The sequence below is a fragment of the Coregonus lavaretus genome (assembly GCF_964263955.1).
Source record: "Coregonus lavaretus genome assembly, chromosome: 9".
Lineage (NCBI taxonomy): Eukaryota > Metazoa > Chordata > Actinopteri > Salmoniformes > Salmonidae > Coregonus > Coregonus lavaretus.
In genome coordinates this window covers 14682504-14697000 of record NC_139996.1, presented here as the reverse complement: position 1 = coordinate 14697000, position 14497 = coordinate 14682504, and the positions used below count along the sequence as shown (strand labels likewise).

The following is a 14497-nucleotide window of genomic DNA, read 5'->3' as shown; positions in this document are numbered from 1 at the left end:
TTCGTGGGACACATCCTCTGCTCTCTCGACCAAATTGCTGCACTCTTGACTGGTCTGTGTGCTCACGGCACTCATCCTCTGCTCGCGGCACTCATCCTGGACTTTAGAGGCTGATTTGACACGATATAGGTTCTGCAGTTTCGAAGTTGCTGATCCTTGCCAAACATCTCTTAAAAATGACCTCTTGAGCACTATTTCAAAATACAACTTTTAGCAGAAATACGGAATGTGAAAACCATATGCACTGGTGACATTCAAAGCACATAGATTTAAACTCAAAATGTGCCATTCTGTTATTTTTGTAATTCATTAGAGTTACAGTGCCTTCAGAAAGTATTCACAACCCTTGAGTTTTTCCACATATTGTTGTGTTACAGCTTGAATTGATTTGTCACTGGCCTGCACACAATACCCCATAAAGTGGAATTATGTAAAAAAAAAAAAAAATACATTTATTAAAAATGAAAAGCTGAAATGTCTTGAGTCAATAAGTATTGAACCCCTTTGTTATGGCAAGCCTAAATAAGTTCAGGACTAAAAATTTGCTTAACAAGACATAATAAGTTGCATGGACTCTGTGTGCAATAATAGGTGTTTAACACGATTTTTGAATGACTACCTCATCTCTGTACCCCACACATACAATTATCTGTAAGGTCCCTCAGTCGAGCAGTGAATTTCAAACACAGATTCTACCACAAAGACCTGGGAGGTTTTCCAATGCCTCGCAAAGGGCACCTATTGGTAGATGGGATTATTTAATTTTTTTAAGCAGACACTGAATATCCCTTTGATCATGGTGAAGTTATTAATTACACTTTGGATGGCGTATCAATACACCCAGTCACTACAAAGACACAGGTGTCCTTCCTAACTCAGTTGCTGGAGAGGAAGGAAACCGCTCAGGGATTTCACCATGAGGCCAATGGTGACATTAAAACAGTTTTGAAAAAAGTTAAGAGTTTAATGGCTGTGATAGGAGAAAACTGAGGATGGCTCAACAACATTGTAGTTACTCCACAATACTAACCTAATTGACAGAGTGAAAAGAAGGAAGCCTGTACAAAATAAAAAAATATCCTGAACATACATCCTTGTTTGCAACAAGGCACTAAAGCAATACTGCAAAATATTTGGCAAAGAAATTCACTTTTTGTCCTGAATACAAAGTGTTGTGTTTGGGGCAAATCCATACAACACATTACTGAGTACCACTTCCCATATTTTCAAGCATAGTGGTGGCTGCATCATGTTATGGGTATATGCTTGTAATTGTTAAGGACTGGGGATTTTTTCAGGATAAAAAAGAAACAGAATGGAGCTAAGTACAGGCAAAATCTGGTACAGTCTGCTTTCCACCAGACACTGGGAGATTCATTCACCTTTCAGCAGGAATATAACCTAAAAAAAGGCCAAATCTACACTGGAGTTGCTTACCAAGAAGACAGTGAATGTTCCTGCTTGAAAATCTATGACAAGACATGAAAATGGTTGTCTAGCAATGATCAACAACCAATATGATAAAGCTTGAAGAATTTTGAACAGAATAATGGGCAAATGTTGCACAATCCAGGTGTGGAAAGCTCTTAGAGACTTACCCAGAAAGACTTACAGCTGTAATCGCTGCCAAAGGTGATTCTAACATGTATTGACTCAGGGGGTGAATTCTTATCTAATCAAGATATATTAGTGTTATATATATATTATTTTTTTATGTTAGAATTTCTTTCACTTTGACATGAGTATTTTGTATTGATCTCCCGAGTGGCTCAGTGGTCTAAGGCACTGCATTGCAGTGCTAGCTGTGCCACTAGAGATCCTGGTTTGAATCCAGGCTCTGTCGTAGCCGGCCGCGACCGGGAGACCCATGGGGCGGCGCACAATTGGCCCAGGGTAGGGGAGGGAATGGCCGGCAGGGATGTAGCTTAGTTGGTAAAGCATGGCGTTTGCAACGCCAGGGTTGTGGGTTCGATTCCCATGGGGGGCCAGTATGAAAAAAATAAAAAATAAAATAATGTATGCACTCACTAACTGTAAGTCGCTCTGGATAAGAGTGTCTGCTAAATGACTAAAATGTAAATGTATTGACAAAATTTACAATTAAATCCATTTGAATCCCACTTTGTAACAATAATATGTGGAAAAAGTGGCGTGAATACTTTCTGAAGGCACTGTAGATATGACGATGAAGTGCTAAGTATCCTCCTATATGCTGATGACACTATTTTGATGGCAGAAACTGAACAAGAATTTTCAGGCCTATCAATACTCTAATCCAGACATATTTAAAAGTCCTGACCCCTTTTTTCTGTGCACTATCAGGATCACGTCGGACTGATCAAAATTGCTAGTTGGGTCATTGGACGGGGGCATTCCAGCTGAGTTGGGTCTGGGGGTGTCTGGAGGTATTGTGGTACTGCTGGGTTTCATATAAAGCACAACTCCTATTCTTCTTCAGACAGCTATATCGCTGAGTCAAAGCCCTCTATTAGGCTTCATCTTCCTGGGGCGTCACTCGCTCTCCCTCAACAATAGGGCTTTATAAACAGGGGTGCACATAACTGGTACGCAGGTACGCAAGCGCGACAAAAATCAGGAATGCGTAATGCCACTTGTGTTACTACGCGCCTTTGCGTACTTGACCGATCTTCTCATCTAACCTTACACATGACATGTTGCTTGTTAACTACTGTCAGGGATGTCCAAAAAGCAACAGACATTAAGCAGCTTCTTTGGCATTTCGCCACCTACAAAGAAACGCCAACTGGAGCCAGAGCGGAAGAAAATACTTTTTTCGGAAAAGAGGCTCCAAGATGTGCAGTGGCTTGAAGCTAACGATGAGCGTTTGCCGCTCAAATCCACATCTAGCAGACAAAACAGGTGCATTTTATAAAGGCTCAAAGAATTTCAACCATCCTTTATTTGACAAACATGAAAAGAGCAAGGAGCACACGAATGTGGCGCAAGCCATTGCTAAGCTAGCGGAGAAGAAATGTCCAGTCGCCCACTTGCCAGATGGCGAGACAAGCTGAATGAAGAACAGCGGCAAGCTCTGTTTAATATTTTTCTCCTCGCCTTCCATAAAGCTAAACACGCACGTCCCATGTCTTCCTATTGTGAGGATGTTCCTTTACTGAAGCGGCTAGGAGTAAATGTCGGAGGTGCATATCATTCACGTGAAGGGGCACAAGGATCATGCAGAGCATCGCTCACACCATCAGCGGGGAGTTACGAGCCAAGTTTCAGTCTGCTGAATTTTGGGGGCTGCTTTTAGATGGATCTGAGGACATCACAAAAACTGAGCAGGAAATCGTTTACATTGTGTCTGTGTCCAGCAACGGAGAGTTTACTTCGGACTTTATTGGACTGATTGAATTGGGTGCTGACCGAACCGCGCAGGCTATAACAGACGGACTTGTGAGACTTTTCCAGGACACAGACTTGGATGACTGGACAACAAAGTTGGTCGCTGTGTGCACAGACGGGGCTGCTGTCAACGTAGGTATCTACAACGGCGTTGTGCCAAAACTCCGGCAACTTGCTGTGGTTGGAGACTCCCTTGTGCACATTCTGTGCACCGCACACACACTGGAGATTTGCGCGAAATCAGCTGATCGCAACGTTCCTTACTGTGAGACATTTAATCGCTCTGTGGTCAAGCTGCTGCAGTTTTATTTACAAAAAGGTGGAGCAAAAAAAACTGCTGCACTGAATAAGCTATGTGAAGAAAATGGGATCTCCTTTGTGAAACTGTGTACGTTTCATAATATCAGATGGTCTGCATGGAGGCATGAAACACTGTTAAAAATATCAAGACTATTGCCAGCCATTAAAATGCAACTGGTTACGAGTGATAACAGTGACTTGCAGCATGTCTGCACAGAGCGTTTTCAGTGCTTTCTGTCAAACATGCTTGACATTTGCAACATTTTGAAGACCACATCCATTAGGTTTCAGAAGGAAAAGCTGACCATTGGAGAATGTAAGGATGAACTCATGGTGGCCATTGGACAGTTCACACTTCTGCTTGATGGTAAAAGCCACAGGGCACACACTGTTTCCAATGCTGATGCTGACAGACACACACTTACTCAGGGGGTTAATTGAAGAGTTTGAAATCAGATATGACTCCCTCAAGTCATGTGATCATTTCTTAGTATTTGATCCTTCAACATGGCCTCAGGAAATGCAAGACCTCCACTGTTTTGGAAACACAACAGTTTACAGCATTCTCAAGAAATATGAGGCCCCCTTGCAACTTGACAAAGATACCATTGTGACAGAATGGATGCGCTTAAAGCAGGCAGGAAAACGCTTGGGAGCCTCTTCTGTGTATGACTTGGTCCAAATAGTAAATACAAGTAACCCTGATGCTTACTCCAACATCAACAAGGTGGTTAAGCTGTCTCTTACACTGCCTTTAGAAGTACAGATCTCGTCTGTCACGTGCTCGTCTCTCAGCCCTGATGCACATTCACCTGTCAAAGCAGACCACAGAGACATTTGACCCAAAGCCTGCTGTTGACCTGTGCTAATCGGAGGCTAAACCAAGGACAGGGAGGTGCATCTGCAGCATCTTCATCATCCACCATGCAGGAAGCTGAAGCAGAGGACAGTGGGGGCGACACTGAAGAGGACAGTGAGGAAGACTGCACTTATTAAGACCCCGCTACATATGGGGTGAGTACCAGACACCATCTGCTGGAACTCACCTGAGTAACTCACTGAAAATGTTATGTGCACCCCTGTTTATAAACACATTTTATTGAATAGGCGCTACCAGGAAAGACAGACCTGGAGGTTGGAGTAATATCAACATGATCCAAGAAGTGTGAACCTGCTGAGTGTTTGAGTATGAGCCTTCCTTGACACTCCGCAGTTAGGAGCACATGGTTTCAAAGAGGGCTGTGAACCCTGTGTGTCCCTGGGCTAAACACTGATACAACCTCCGTTAGATTTACATTTACATTTTAGTCATTTAGCAGACGCTCTTATCCAGAGCAACTTACAGTTAGTGGATGCATACATGTCTTTTTATTTTTACTGGCCCCCGTGGGAAACGAACCCACATCCCTGCCGGCCAAACCCTCCCCTACCTTGGACGACGCTGGACCAATTGTGCGCCGCCCATGGGTCTCCCGGTCGCGGCCGGCTGCGACAGAGCCTGGACTCGAACCAGGATCTCTAGTGGCACAGCTAGCACTGCGATACAGTGCCTTAGACCACTGCGCCACTCGATAACCGACATGGTGCTCAGGACGCAACAAATAGGCCCTTTCAGCTCCACCTAATGAAATGTACAAACCCAATATATTCAAATAGTCAAAAGACACCTTTTATTTACTAAAAGAAGTGCAACCTAGAGTGATGGGGGCATCTTTTCTTTATAGACTACATCTGCCCTCTTGTAAAGTAAATGTCAAAAGAGCTTAGATATCCAATGATATAGTCTGATACCATATTCCTGTGTATCATAACTGTTGGTACTGAACCAACGTTGCAGTACAGTAAAGTAGTAGCATGTGCCAAATGCAAAATACCATTGCAGGAGCCAACAATTGTCCTCAATGTATCTGCTATAATAAGGTATTTTTCTTTACTTGTGGTATAAGCAGTACATGCTGTCACTACTACTGTACTGTACTCAGTCCAGGGAAAGGAAGTAATTGGAGCCTGGATTTCCTGTTTAAGCACAGGCCAAGAACTCTGATGTTTGTTTTAGCTTCATACTCTGACTCATGTAATGACGGATGGGTAGCATATTGCTTTCATGACACATCGGTCGTGGGCTTTTAGCCTTACTAAAAAATTGATTAAATTAACTTTTCCCCTTATCAATCTACACACAATACCCCATAATGACAAAGTGAAAACAGGTTTTTATAAATGTTTGCAAATTTATTACAAATAAAAAACAGAAATAACTTATTTACATAAGTATTCAGACCCTTTGCTATGAGACTCGAAATTGAGCTCAGGTGCATCCTGTTTCCATTGATCATCCTTGAGATGTTTCTACAACTTGATTGGAGTCCACCTGTGGTCAATTCAATTGATTGGACATGATTTGGAAAGGCACACACCTGTCTATATAAGGTCCCACAGTTGACTGCTCAGGAAGGAGACGCGTTCTGTCTCCTAGAGATTAACATACTTTGGTGTGAAAAGTGCAAATCAATCCCAGAACAGCAGCAAAGGACCTTGTGAAGATGCTGGAGGAAACAAGTACAAAAGCATCTATATCCACAGTAAAACTAGTCCTATATCGACATAACCTGAAAGGCCGCTCAGCAAGGAAGAAGCCACTGCTCCAAAACCACCATAGAAAATCCAGACTACGGTTTGCAACTGCACATGGGGACAAAGATCATACTTTTTGGAGAAATGTCCTCTGGTCTGATGAAACAAAAATAGAACTGTTTGGCCATAATGACCATCGTTATGTTTGGAGGAAAAAGGGGGTTGCTTGCAAGCCGAAGAACACCATCCCAACTGTGAAGCACAGGGGTGGCAGCATCATGCTGTGGGGGTGCTTTGCTGCAGGAGGGACTGGTGCACTTCACAAAATAGATGGCATCATGAGGAAGGAAAATTATGTGGATATATTGAAGCAACATCTCAAGACATCAGTCAGGAAGTTAAAGCTTGGTCGTAAATGGGTCTTCCAAATGGACAATGACCCCAAGCATACTTCCAAAGTTGTGGCAAAATGGCTTAAGGACAACAAAGTCAAGGTATTGAAGTGGTCATCACAAAGCCCTGACCTCAATCCTATAGAAAATGTGTGGGTAGAACTGAAACCGCGTGTGTGAGCAAGGAGGCCTACAAACCTAACTCAGTTACACCAGCGCTTTCAGGAGGAATGGGCCAAAATTCACCCAACTTATTGGGGGAAGCTTGTGGAAGGCTACCCGAAACATTTGACCCAAGTTAAACAATTTAAAGGCAATGCTACCGAATACTAATTGAGTGTATGTAAACTTCTGACCCACTGGGAATGTGATGAAAGAAATAAAAGCTGAAATAAAATCTCTCTACTATTATTCTGATATTTAACATTCTTAAAATAAAGTGGTGATTCTAACTGACCTAAAACAGGGAATTTGTACTAGGATTAAATGTCGGGAATTGTGAAAAACTGAGTTTAAATGAATTTGGCTAAGGTGTATGTAAACTTCCGACTTCAACTGTACGTAAATGTGATATTTCTGTTTTTTCTAAAAACCTGTTTTTGCTTAGTCATTATGGGGTATTGTGTGTAGATTGATGAGCAAAAAAAACAACAATTCAATCCATTTTAGAATAAGGCTGTAACGTAACAAAATGTGGGAAAAGTCAAGGGGTCTGAATACACTGTAGATGGATTTTTGTTGTGAGGGCTGTTGATACTGATGAGAAGGGATAATGAAAGCACCCCCGTCTGTCCTTACCCTTCTAACCCTGTGGTTTTGTGTGTCCTAACTCTACAGTTACAGTAATAATAATAATAATAATAATAATAATAATATGCCATTTAGCAGACGCTTTTATCCAAAGCGACTTACACAGTGTTCTCAGGGTTGCTGGACAGGGCCAAAGTGCAGCCAGAAGAAGTTGGCAGGCAGAGGTTCCCTGCGGCTGCAGCTAGCGCTGGAGCAGATGCACAGCCATGACGTCACTGGCTGAGTGCCAGCTGTACATTTTTAGGTGGTATCTACCTTGTCGGGCTAAAAGTGCAGTGCATCAGACCTTGCTGAAACTCTCCCTTTGTGACACAGGGTTTACCTCAGGGCACGGAGGGAGGCCCGGGGAACAGTCAGGCAGAGTGGCCGGCCCTCCTGCAGTCAGGTCCCCGGAGGACGCCCATTGTACCCCTGCTCTCCAAACAAAGCCTGCCCCCATGCCCCTGCCCCAGCACTGCGACACACAAGCCCAGCACACCACGCATTATTGCTCTAACAAACCCGCTCCCAAATGTCATTAAATATGAATTTTCTTTCTTCTCTTTTACACTCCATTTACTTTCTGTTGAATTGGCTCTCCCTCCCAAAATACAGCCTTCCTCTGTGGCCGTCACACATTTTATTTCCTGTAAGTATCAGATAACAAGGCATCTTATCAGGCCAGAGAAATGAGACCTATTTCTCTCAGGCACTCCATCTCAGCATCCATTTTCACTACTCTGAGAATAAGACGGGGAAAGGACAGAGGTACCGAATGATACATCGTTAACACTGACACCTAATTTAGTTTCCATGTCTTCTAATAGTGTTTAAAATGGCCATTTAAGACTAAGTCTTTAGAATAGTAGAGGGATGCCCATTTGCAATCAGATGAAATCGTGAAAGATTCTTGTTTCACACAGCAGTGCATCATTCCCCCACTCATGAGGTGAATCACCTGTTGATTTCATAACATGGTGACGAGACCAATGGTCCTTAAAAGACATTTAGTTTTGGGGAATTAAGTCCAGGTATTTTACAAAGAATTAAGCCTGACTCCTTAATTACAGTACATTTACTGTTGAAGAAAAAGGACCTTTATAATAAAGCCATAATAACATTTGCGATGTGGCATAGGCAAGAGTTGAGCAGAGCCGTTTTTAGCAGGGTCCAGAAGAAAAGGTGCCTTTAAAAAAAAAAACATTTCATGCAATTCTACGTCATTTACATGATAGAACACATTAGCTGAATCTTTTTTAATACCACACAATTGACTGAAATGAGTGGCTACCAGACACATACAAACTGAGATCAATCTGGTCTTGAATTCAAACATTTACATTACATTTTAGTCATTTAGCAGACGCTCTTATCCAGAGCGACTTACAGTTAGTGAATGCATACATGTTTTTTAATTTTTAATTTTAATTTATATTTATATACTGGCCCCCCGTGGGAAACGAACCCACATCCCTGCCGGCCAAACCCTCCCCTACCTTGGACGACGCTGGACCAATTGTGCGCCGCCCATGGGTCTCCCGGTCGCGGCCGGCTGCGACAGAGCCTGGACTCGAACCAGGATCTCTAGTGGCACAGCCTTAGACCCTTAGACCACTGCGCCACTCGGGAGTATCCAAACAAAAAATAAATTCATTAGGGCCTAATCTATTTATTTCACACGACTGGGCAGGGGTGCAGCCATGGTTGGGCATAGGCCCACCCACTGGAGAGCCAGGCCCAGCCAATCAGAATGAGTTTTTCGCCACAAAAGGGCTTTATTACAGACAGAAATACAGCAAAATGCATAGGAAATGTAGTCATTGACAAGGTTAGAAATAATGATTTTTAATATAAATAATAATTGTGTCCTTCAAACTTTGCTTTCGTCAAAGAATCCTCCATTTGCACCCTTGCAGACCTTTGGCATTCTAGTTGTCAAGGTAATCTGAAGAGATTTCACGCTTCCTGAAGCACCTCCCACAAGTTGGATTGGCTTGATGGGCACTTCTTACGTACCATACGGTCAAGCTGCTCCCACAACAGCTCAATAGGGTTGAGATAGGTGTTGTAAGAGGAAATTGGCTCCAATGAAGCGCCGTCCATAGGGTATGGCATGGAGTTGCAAAATGGAGTGATAGCCTTCCTTCTTCAAGATCCCTTTTACCCTGTACAAATCTCCCACTTTACCACCACCAAAGCACCCCCAGACCGCCACATTGCCTCCACCATGCTTGACAGATGGCATCAAGCACTCCTCCTAGCATCTTTTCATTTGGTCTGCGTCTCACAAATGTTCTTCTTTGTGATCCGGACACCTCAAACTTCGATTAGTTTGTCAATAACACTTTTTCCCAATCTTCCTCTGTCCAGAATCTGTGTTCTTTTGCCCATCTTAATCTTTTCTTTTTATTGGCCAGTCTGAGATATGGCTTTTTCTTTGCAACTCTGTCTAGAAGGTCAGCATCCTGGAGTCGCCTCTTCACTGTTGACGTTGAGACTGGTGTTTTGCGGGTACTATTTAATGAAGCTGCCAGTTGAGGACCTGTGACGCATCTGTTTCTCAAACTAGACACTAATGTATTTGTCCTCTTGCTCAGTTGTGCACCGGGGCCTCCCACTCCTCTTTCTATTCTGGTTAGAGCCAGTTTGTGCTGTTCTGTGAAGGGAGTAGTACACAGCGTTGTACTAGATCTTCAGTTTTTTGGCAATTTCTCGCATGGAATAGCCTTCATTTCTCAGAACAAGAATAGACTGATGAGTTTCAGAAGAAAGTTATTTGTTTCTGGCCATTTTGATTCTGTAATCGAACCCACAATTGCTGATGCTCCAGATACTCAACTAGTCTCAAGAAGGCCAGTTGTATTGCTTCTTTAAATCAGCACAACAGTTTTCAGCTGTGCTAACATAATTGCAAAAGGGTTTTCTAATGATCAATTAGCCTTTTAAAATGATAAACTTGGATTAGCAAACACAACGTGCCATCGGAACACAGGACTGATGGTTGCTGATAATGGGCCTCTGTACGCCTATGTAGATATTCCATTAAAAATTAGCCGTTTCCAGCTACAATAGCCATTTACAACATTAACAATGTCTACACTGTATTTCTGATGAATTTTGTTATTTTAAATGGACAAAAAAAAAGGCTTTTCTTTCGAAAACAAGGACATTTCTAAGTGACCACAAACTTTTGAACGGTAGTGTACATGCACTCAAAAAAGTATGTAGACACCCCTTCAAATTAGTGGATTCTGCTATTTCAGCCACACCTGTTGCTGACAGGTGTATAAAATCGAGCACACAGTCATCCATAGACAAACATTGGCACTAGAATGGCCTTAATGAAGAGCTCAGTGACTTTCAACGTGGCACCGTCATAGGATTTTCAGCCCTGCTAGAGCTGCTCCGGTCAACTGTAAGTGCTGTTATTTTGAAGTGGAAACGTCTAGGAGCAACAACGGCTCAGCCGCGAAGTGGTAGGCCACACAAGCTCACAGAACGGGACTGCCGAGTGCTGAAGTGCGTAAAAATAGTCTGTCCTCGGTTGCAACACTCACTACCGAGTTCCAAACTGCCTCTGGAAGCAACGTCAGCACAAGAACTGTTCATCAGGAGCTTCATGAAATGGGTTACCATGGCCGAGCAGCAGCACACAAGCCTAAGATCACCATGCACAATTCCAAGCGGCGGTTGCAGTGGTGTAAAGCTCGCCACCATTGGAATCTTGAGCAGTGGAAACGCGTTCTCTGGAGTGATGAATCATGCTTCACCATCTGGCAGTCCGACGGACGAATCTGGGTTTGGCAGATGCCAGGAGAACGCTACCTGCCCCAATGCATAGTGCCAACTGTAAAGTTTGGTGGAGGAGGAATAATAGTCTGGGCTGTTTGTCATGGTTCAGGCTCCTTAGTTCCAGTGAAGGGAAATCTTAACGCTACAGCATACAATTACATTCTAGACGATTCTGTGCTTCCAATTTTGTGACAACAGTTTGGGGAAGGCCCTTTCGCCATGACAATGCCCCCATGCACAAAGCGAGGTCCATACAGAAATGGTTTGTAGAGATCGGTGTGGGAGAACTTGACTGGCCTGCACAGAGCTCTGACCTCAACCCCATCGAACACCTTTGGGATGAATTGGAACGCTGACCGCGAAACAGGCCTAACCACCCAACATCAGTGCCCGACCTCACTAATGCACTTGTGACTGAATGGAAGAAAGTCCCCACAGTAATGTTCCAACCTCTAGTGGAAAGCCTTCCCAGAAGAGTGGAGGCTTTTATAGCAGCAAAGGGGGGACCAACTCCCTATTAATGCCCATGATTTTGGAACAAGATGTTAGATGAGCAGGTGTCCACACACACACACATATTGAATACATTAAGACCACCTGCTCTTTCCATGACAGACTGACCAGGTGAATCCAGGTGAAAGCTATGATCCCTTATTGATGTCACTTGTTAAATCCACTTCAACTCAGTGTAGATGAAGGGGAGGATCCAGGTTAAAGAAGGACTTTTATACCTTCAGACAATTAAGACATGGATTGTGTGTGTGTGCCATTCGGGGGGGTATACTCAGTGTATATTATAGGCTACAGTAGGATACTAAATAAAACTTCCAGTGGCACACTGACTCACCTAATGATGAAGATTAAGCCATAGGCTACTACTCATGGTGATGGCTGATGCGCTCCTATTGGCAATAGCCTATCTCAAGATGAGCTACTTTGAAAAACAGCGCAGCTATTCACCAAAAATTGGGAATTGTTGATATTTTCTTTTATATTGGTTCAACAGACATATTTTTCTTCTTTTCAGTAGGCATTTGCTTACGGTACGTTTTTCCCGCGATTGTATTTTGAAATTTGCAAAAGGCAAACAGACAGGCCCAACCATAGAAATATAATCCATATATGGCAGTTCCCATTCAAGTCAGAACTGGCAGCCATTGCTAGTGTACCCATGAGTTTAATAGTCAAATTGCCAGGGTAAGAGGTTCCCTTCTATGGATTACATGTCTATGGCCACTACTGCAAAAAGCTGTATATTTGGCACCGTGGGGCCTTCCCGACTGTAGGCAACCAACTGGTAACTGCCTAAATAAAGAAACACTTGAGTAAATGAGGGATACAAATAATATGTTATGGTGTGGGGTGCATTTTCCTTGCATGGTTTAGGTCCACTTGTAGAATCTATGCCAAGGAGCATTGAAGCTGTTCTGGCAGGTCTTGGTGGCCAAAAACCCTTTTAAGATACTATGTTGGTGTTTCCTGTATTTTGGTATTTACATTTTAGTCATTTAGCAGACACTCTTATCCAGAGCGACTTACAGTTAGTGAGTGCATACATGTTTTCATACTGGCCCCCCGTGGGAAACGAACCCACAACCCTGGCGTTGCAAGCGCCATGCTCTACCAACTGCGCTACAGGGGACTACTTGTATGTGCTTGTGATCAAATGTAATCCACAGTTATTTTTTTAGAAACTATTGATCCTCTGTGGCAAAATTATGCTCTCAGGTGTATTTTGAACATTGAGAATGGGCTCCTGCTGTTGGATATTTTTTTAATATGTTTTGCCTCTTGGGCCCAGCCCTTGACACACAATTGACCAGTCACATTTATTTACTATGCAGTTTTTAAAAATTGTTTTATTAATCAGTTATCCAATCAAGGCAGGGCCCCCCCATTTACCAACGTGTACCCCCTACCTCCTCTCCTCCCCCCATCTGACGATTAGCAGAGCGGCAGCAGCAGGCTGTCTACACCTCATTGAGAGCGGACTCCTGAATCCTCCTGTGGTTGGCGGTTGCATAAAGAAGAAATTATATATACACATTACATATATAATATATACTGTATATATTTCCTTATGTATTTTTTTGCTCCCTCTTGGGCTTCAGCCCCGGTAAGCCCCTGCATTTGCCGGCCCTGTTTCTAAGGCTGTGGAGACTTTCCGCTTTTCCCTGTACAACGACGCAATAACAAGGAGAAAATAGCTGGCGACTCAAATCAACCATATTGTAATGCCATTGATAAGCTAAATGAACAGATAGCACTGACTAGGCACACAGGAGCCATATGGTGCCTCAGCCACTCCCGCCTGTTGCTGGTATAACAATAGGCTGACAGTGAGGCAGCCAAACAAATAGTCGTTAGTCCCCATTTCCACTGCGCGGAGAGGTAAGTGCAAATGTCTGGATTTGCATTTTTTCCCCTCTACAGGTGCATGAAGTACTAAAACCAGATGTCAACGGACTGGAGAATAGGACAGTTTGCCCATGGTGATTCAACAGCTCCATCCACTCACAGCCTAAACACAGCAAAGACAATCAAATACCCCTTTTCCATTCCTTCCTCCCCTCGTCCATTGTTTCACACAGTCCTCTACTCCCAGAAGTAACTAGTAAGTTTTGCACCTGCCACCACTCCTCTGATTTCAAAAGAGGTTTGATCTTTGATGTCCCTCTTGGCTAGACAAAATATTTATTTCAAGCTTTATTTTAAAAATGTAATAACTAATATAAAAGTCTACTTTTCAGAAAGTGATAATCACATTAACTTTACTGACATCCCAATGGTCTGATTGAAAAACTGTTTCATAACACATAATCCAGGAAACAAATCAAGACCCGTAAACCTGAACACTTGACATTAGATTCAAGTCAGTATTTCACTAAAGATATCTCTGAATTATCTTAATGAGATTAGATGTTTCACATTGTGTCAAAATAAGTCTTAAAATGTAACATCAGAAAGCAGGCTATTAACATTTGATTAAGCATGATCAAAACAAACTTCTAATCCATGGGCTCATGGATTAATTGCAGGCATATTTTCTCTGATGAGAGAATGGTGATTAATGCAGTATTTAATTTAATCACAGCACTGATAAACCAAATTACAAAAAGATTTTCAGTTATAAGATGATGTTCAAGCATCTCGTTTCTTGCCCAGATTCATGAAATCACAGGAGGGTAAGGTGCAGTATTACACAAGTGAATCATTAACAAAGGCTGCTCTGTATAAAAACTTTCTCCTTCACACATAATACACCAGATAGTTAAAATAATGAA

At 42.8% G+C, this 14497-nt stretch overlaps 1 protein-coding gene across 1 annotated transcript in view; it reads right to left on the bottom strand.

Moving 5' to 3' along the window:
• The window catches only part of LOC311134429 (transcriptional enhancer factor TEF-1-like), an 82048-nt gene that overhangs the window by 66716 nt on the left and 835 nt on the right, over window positions 1-14497 (bottom strand). The gene's annotated exons all lie outside the window — the stretch shown is intronic.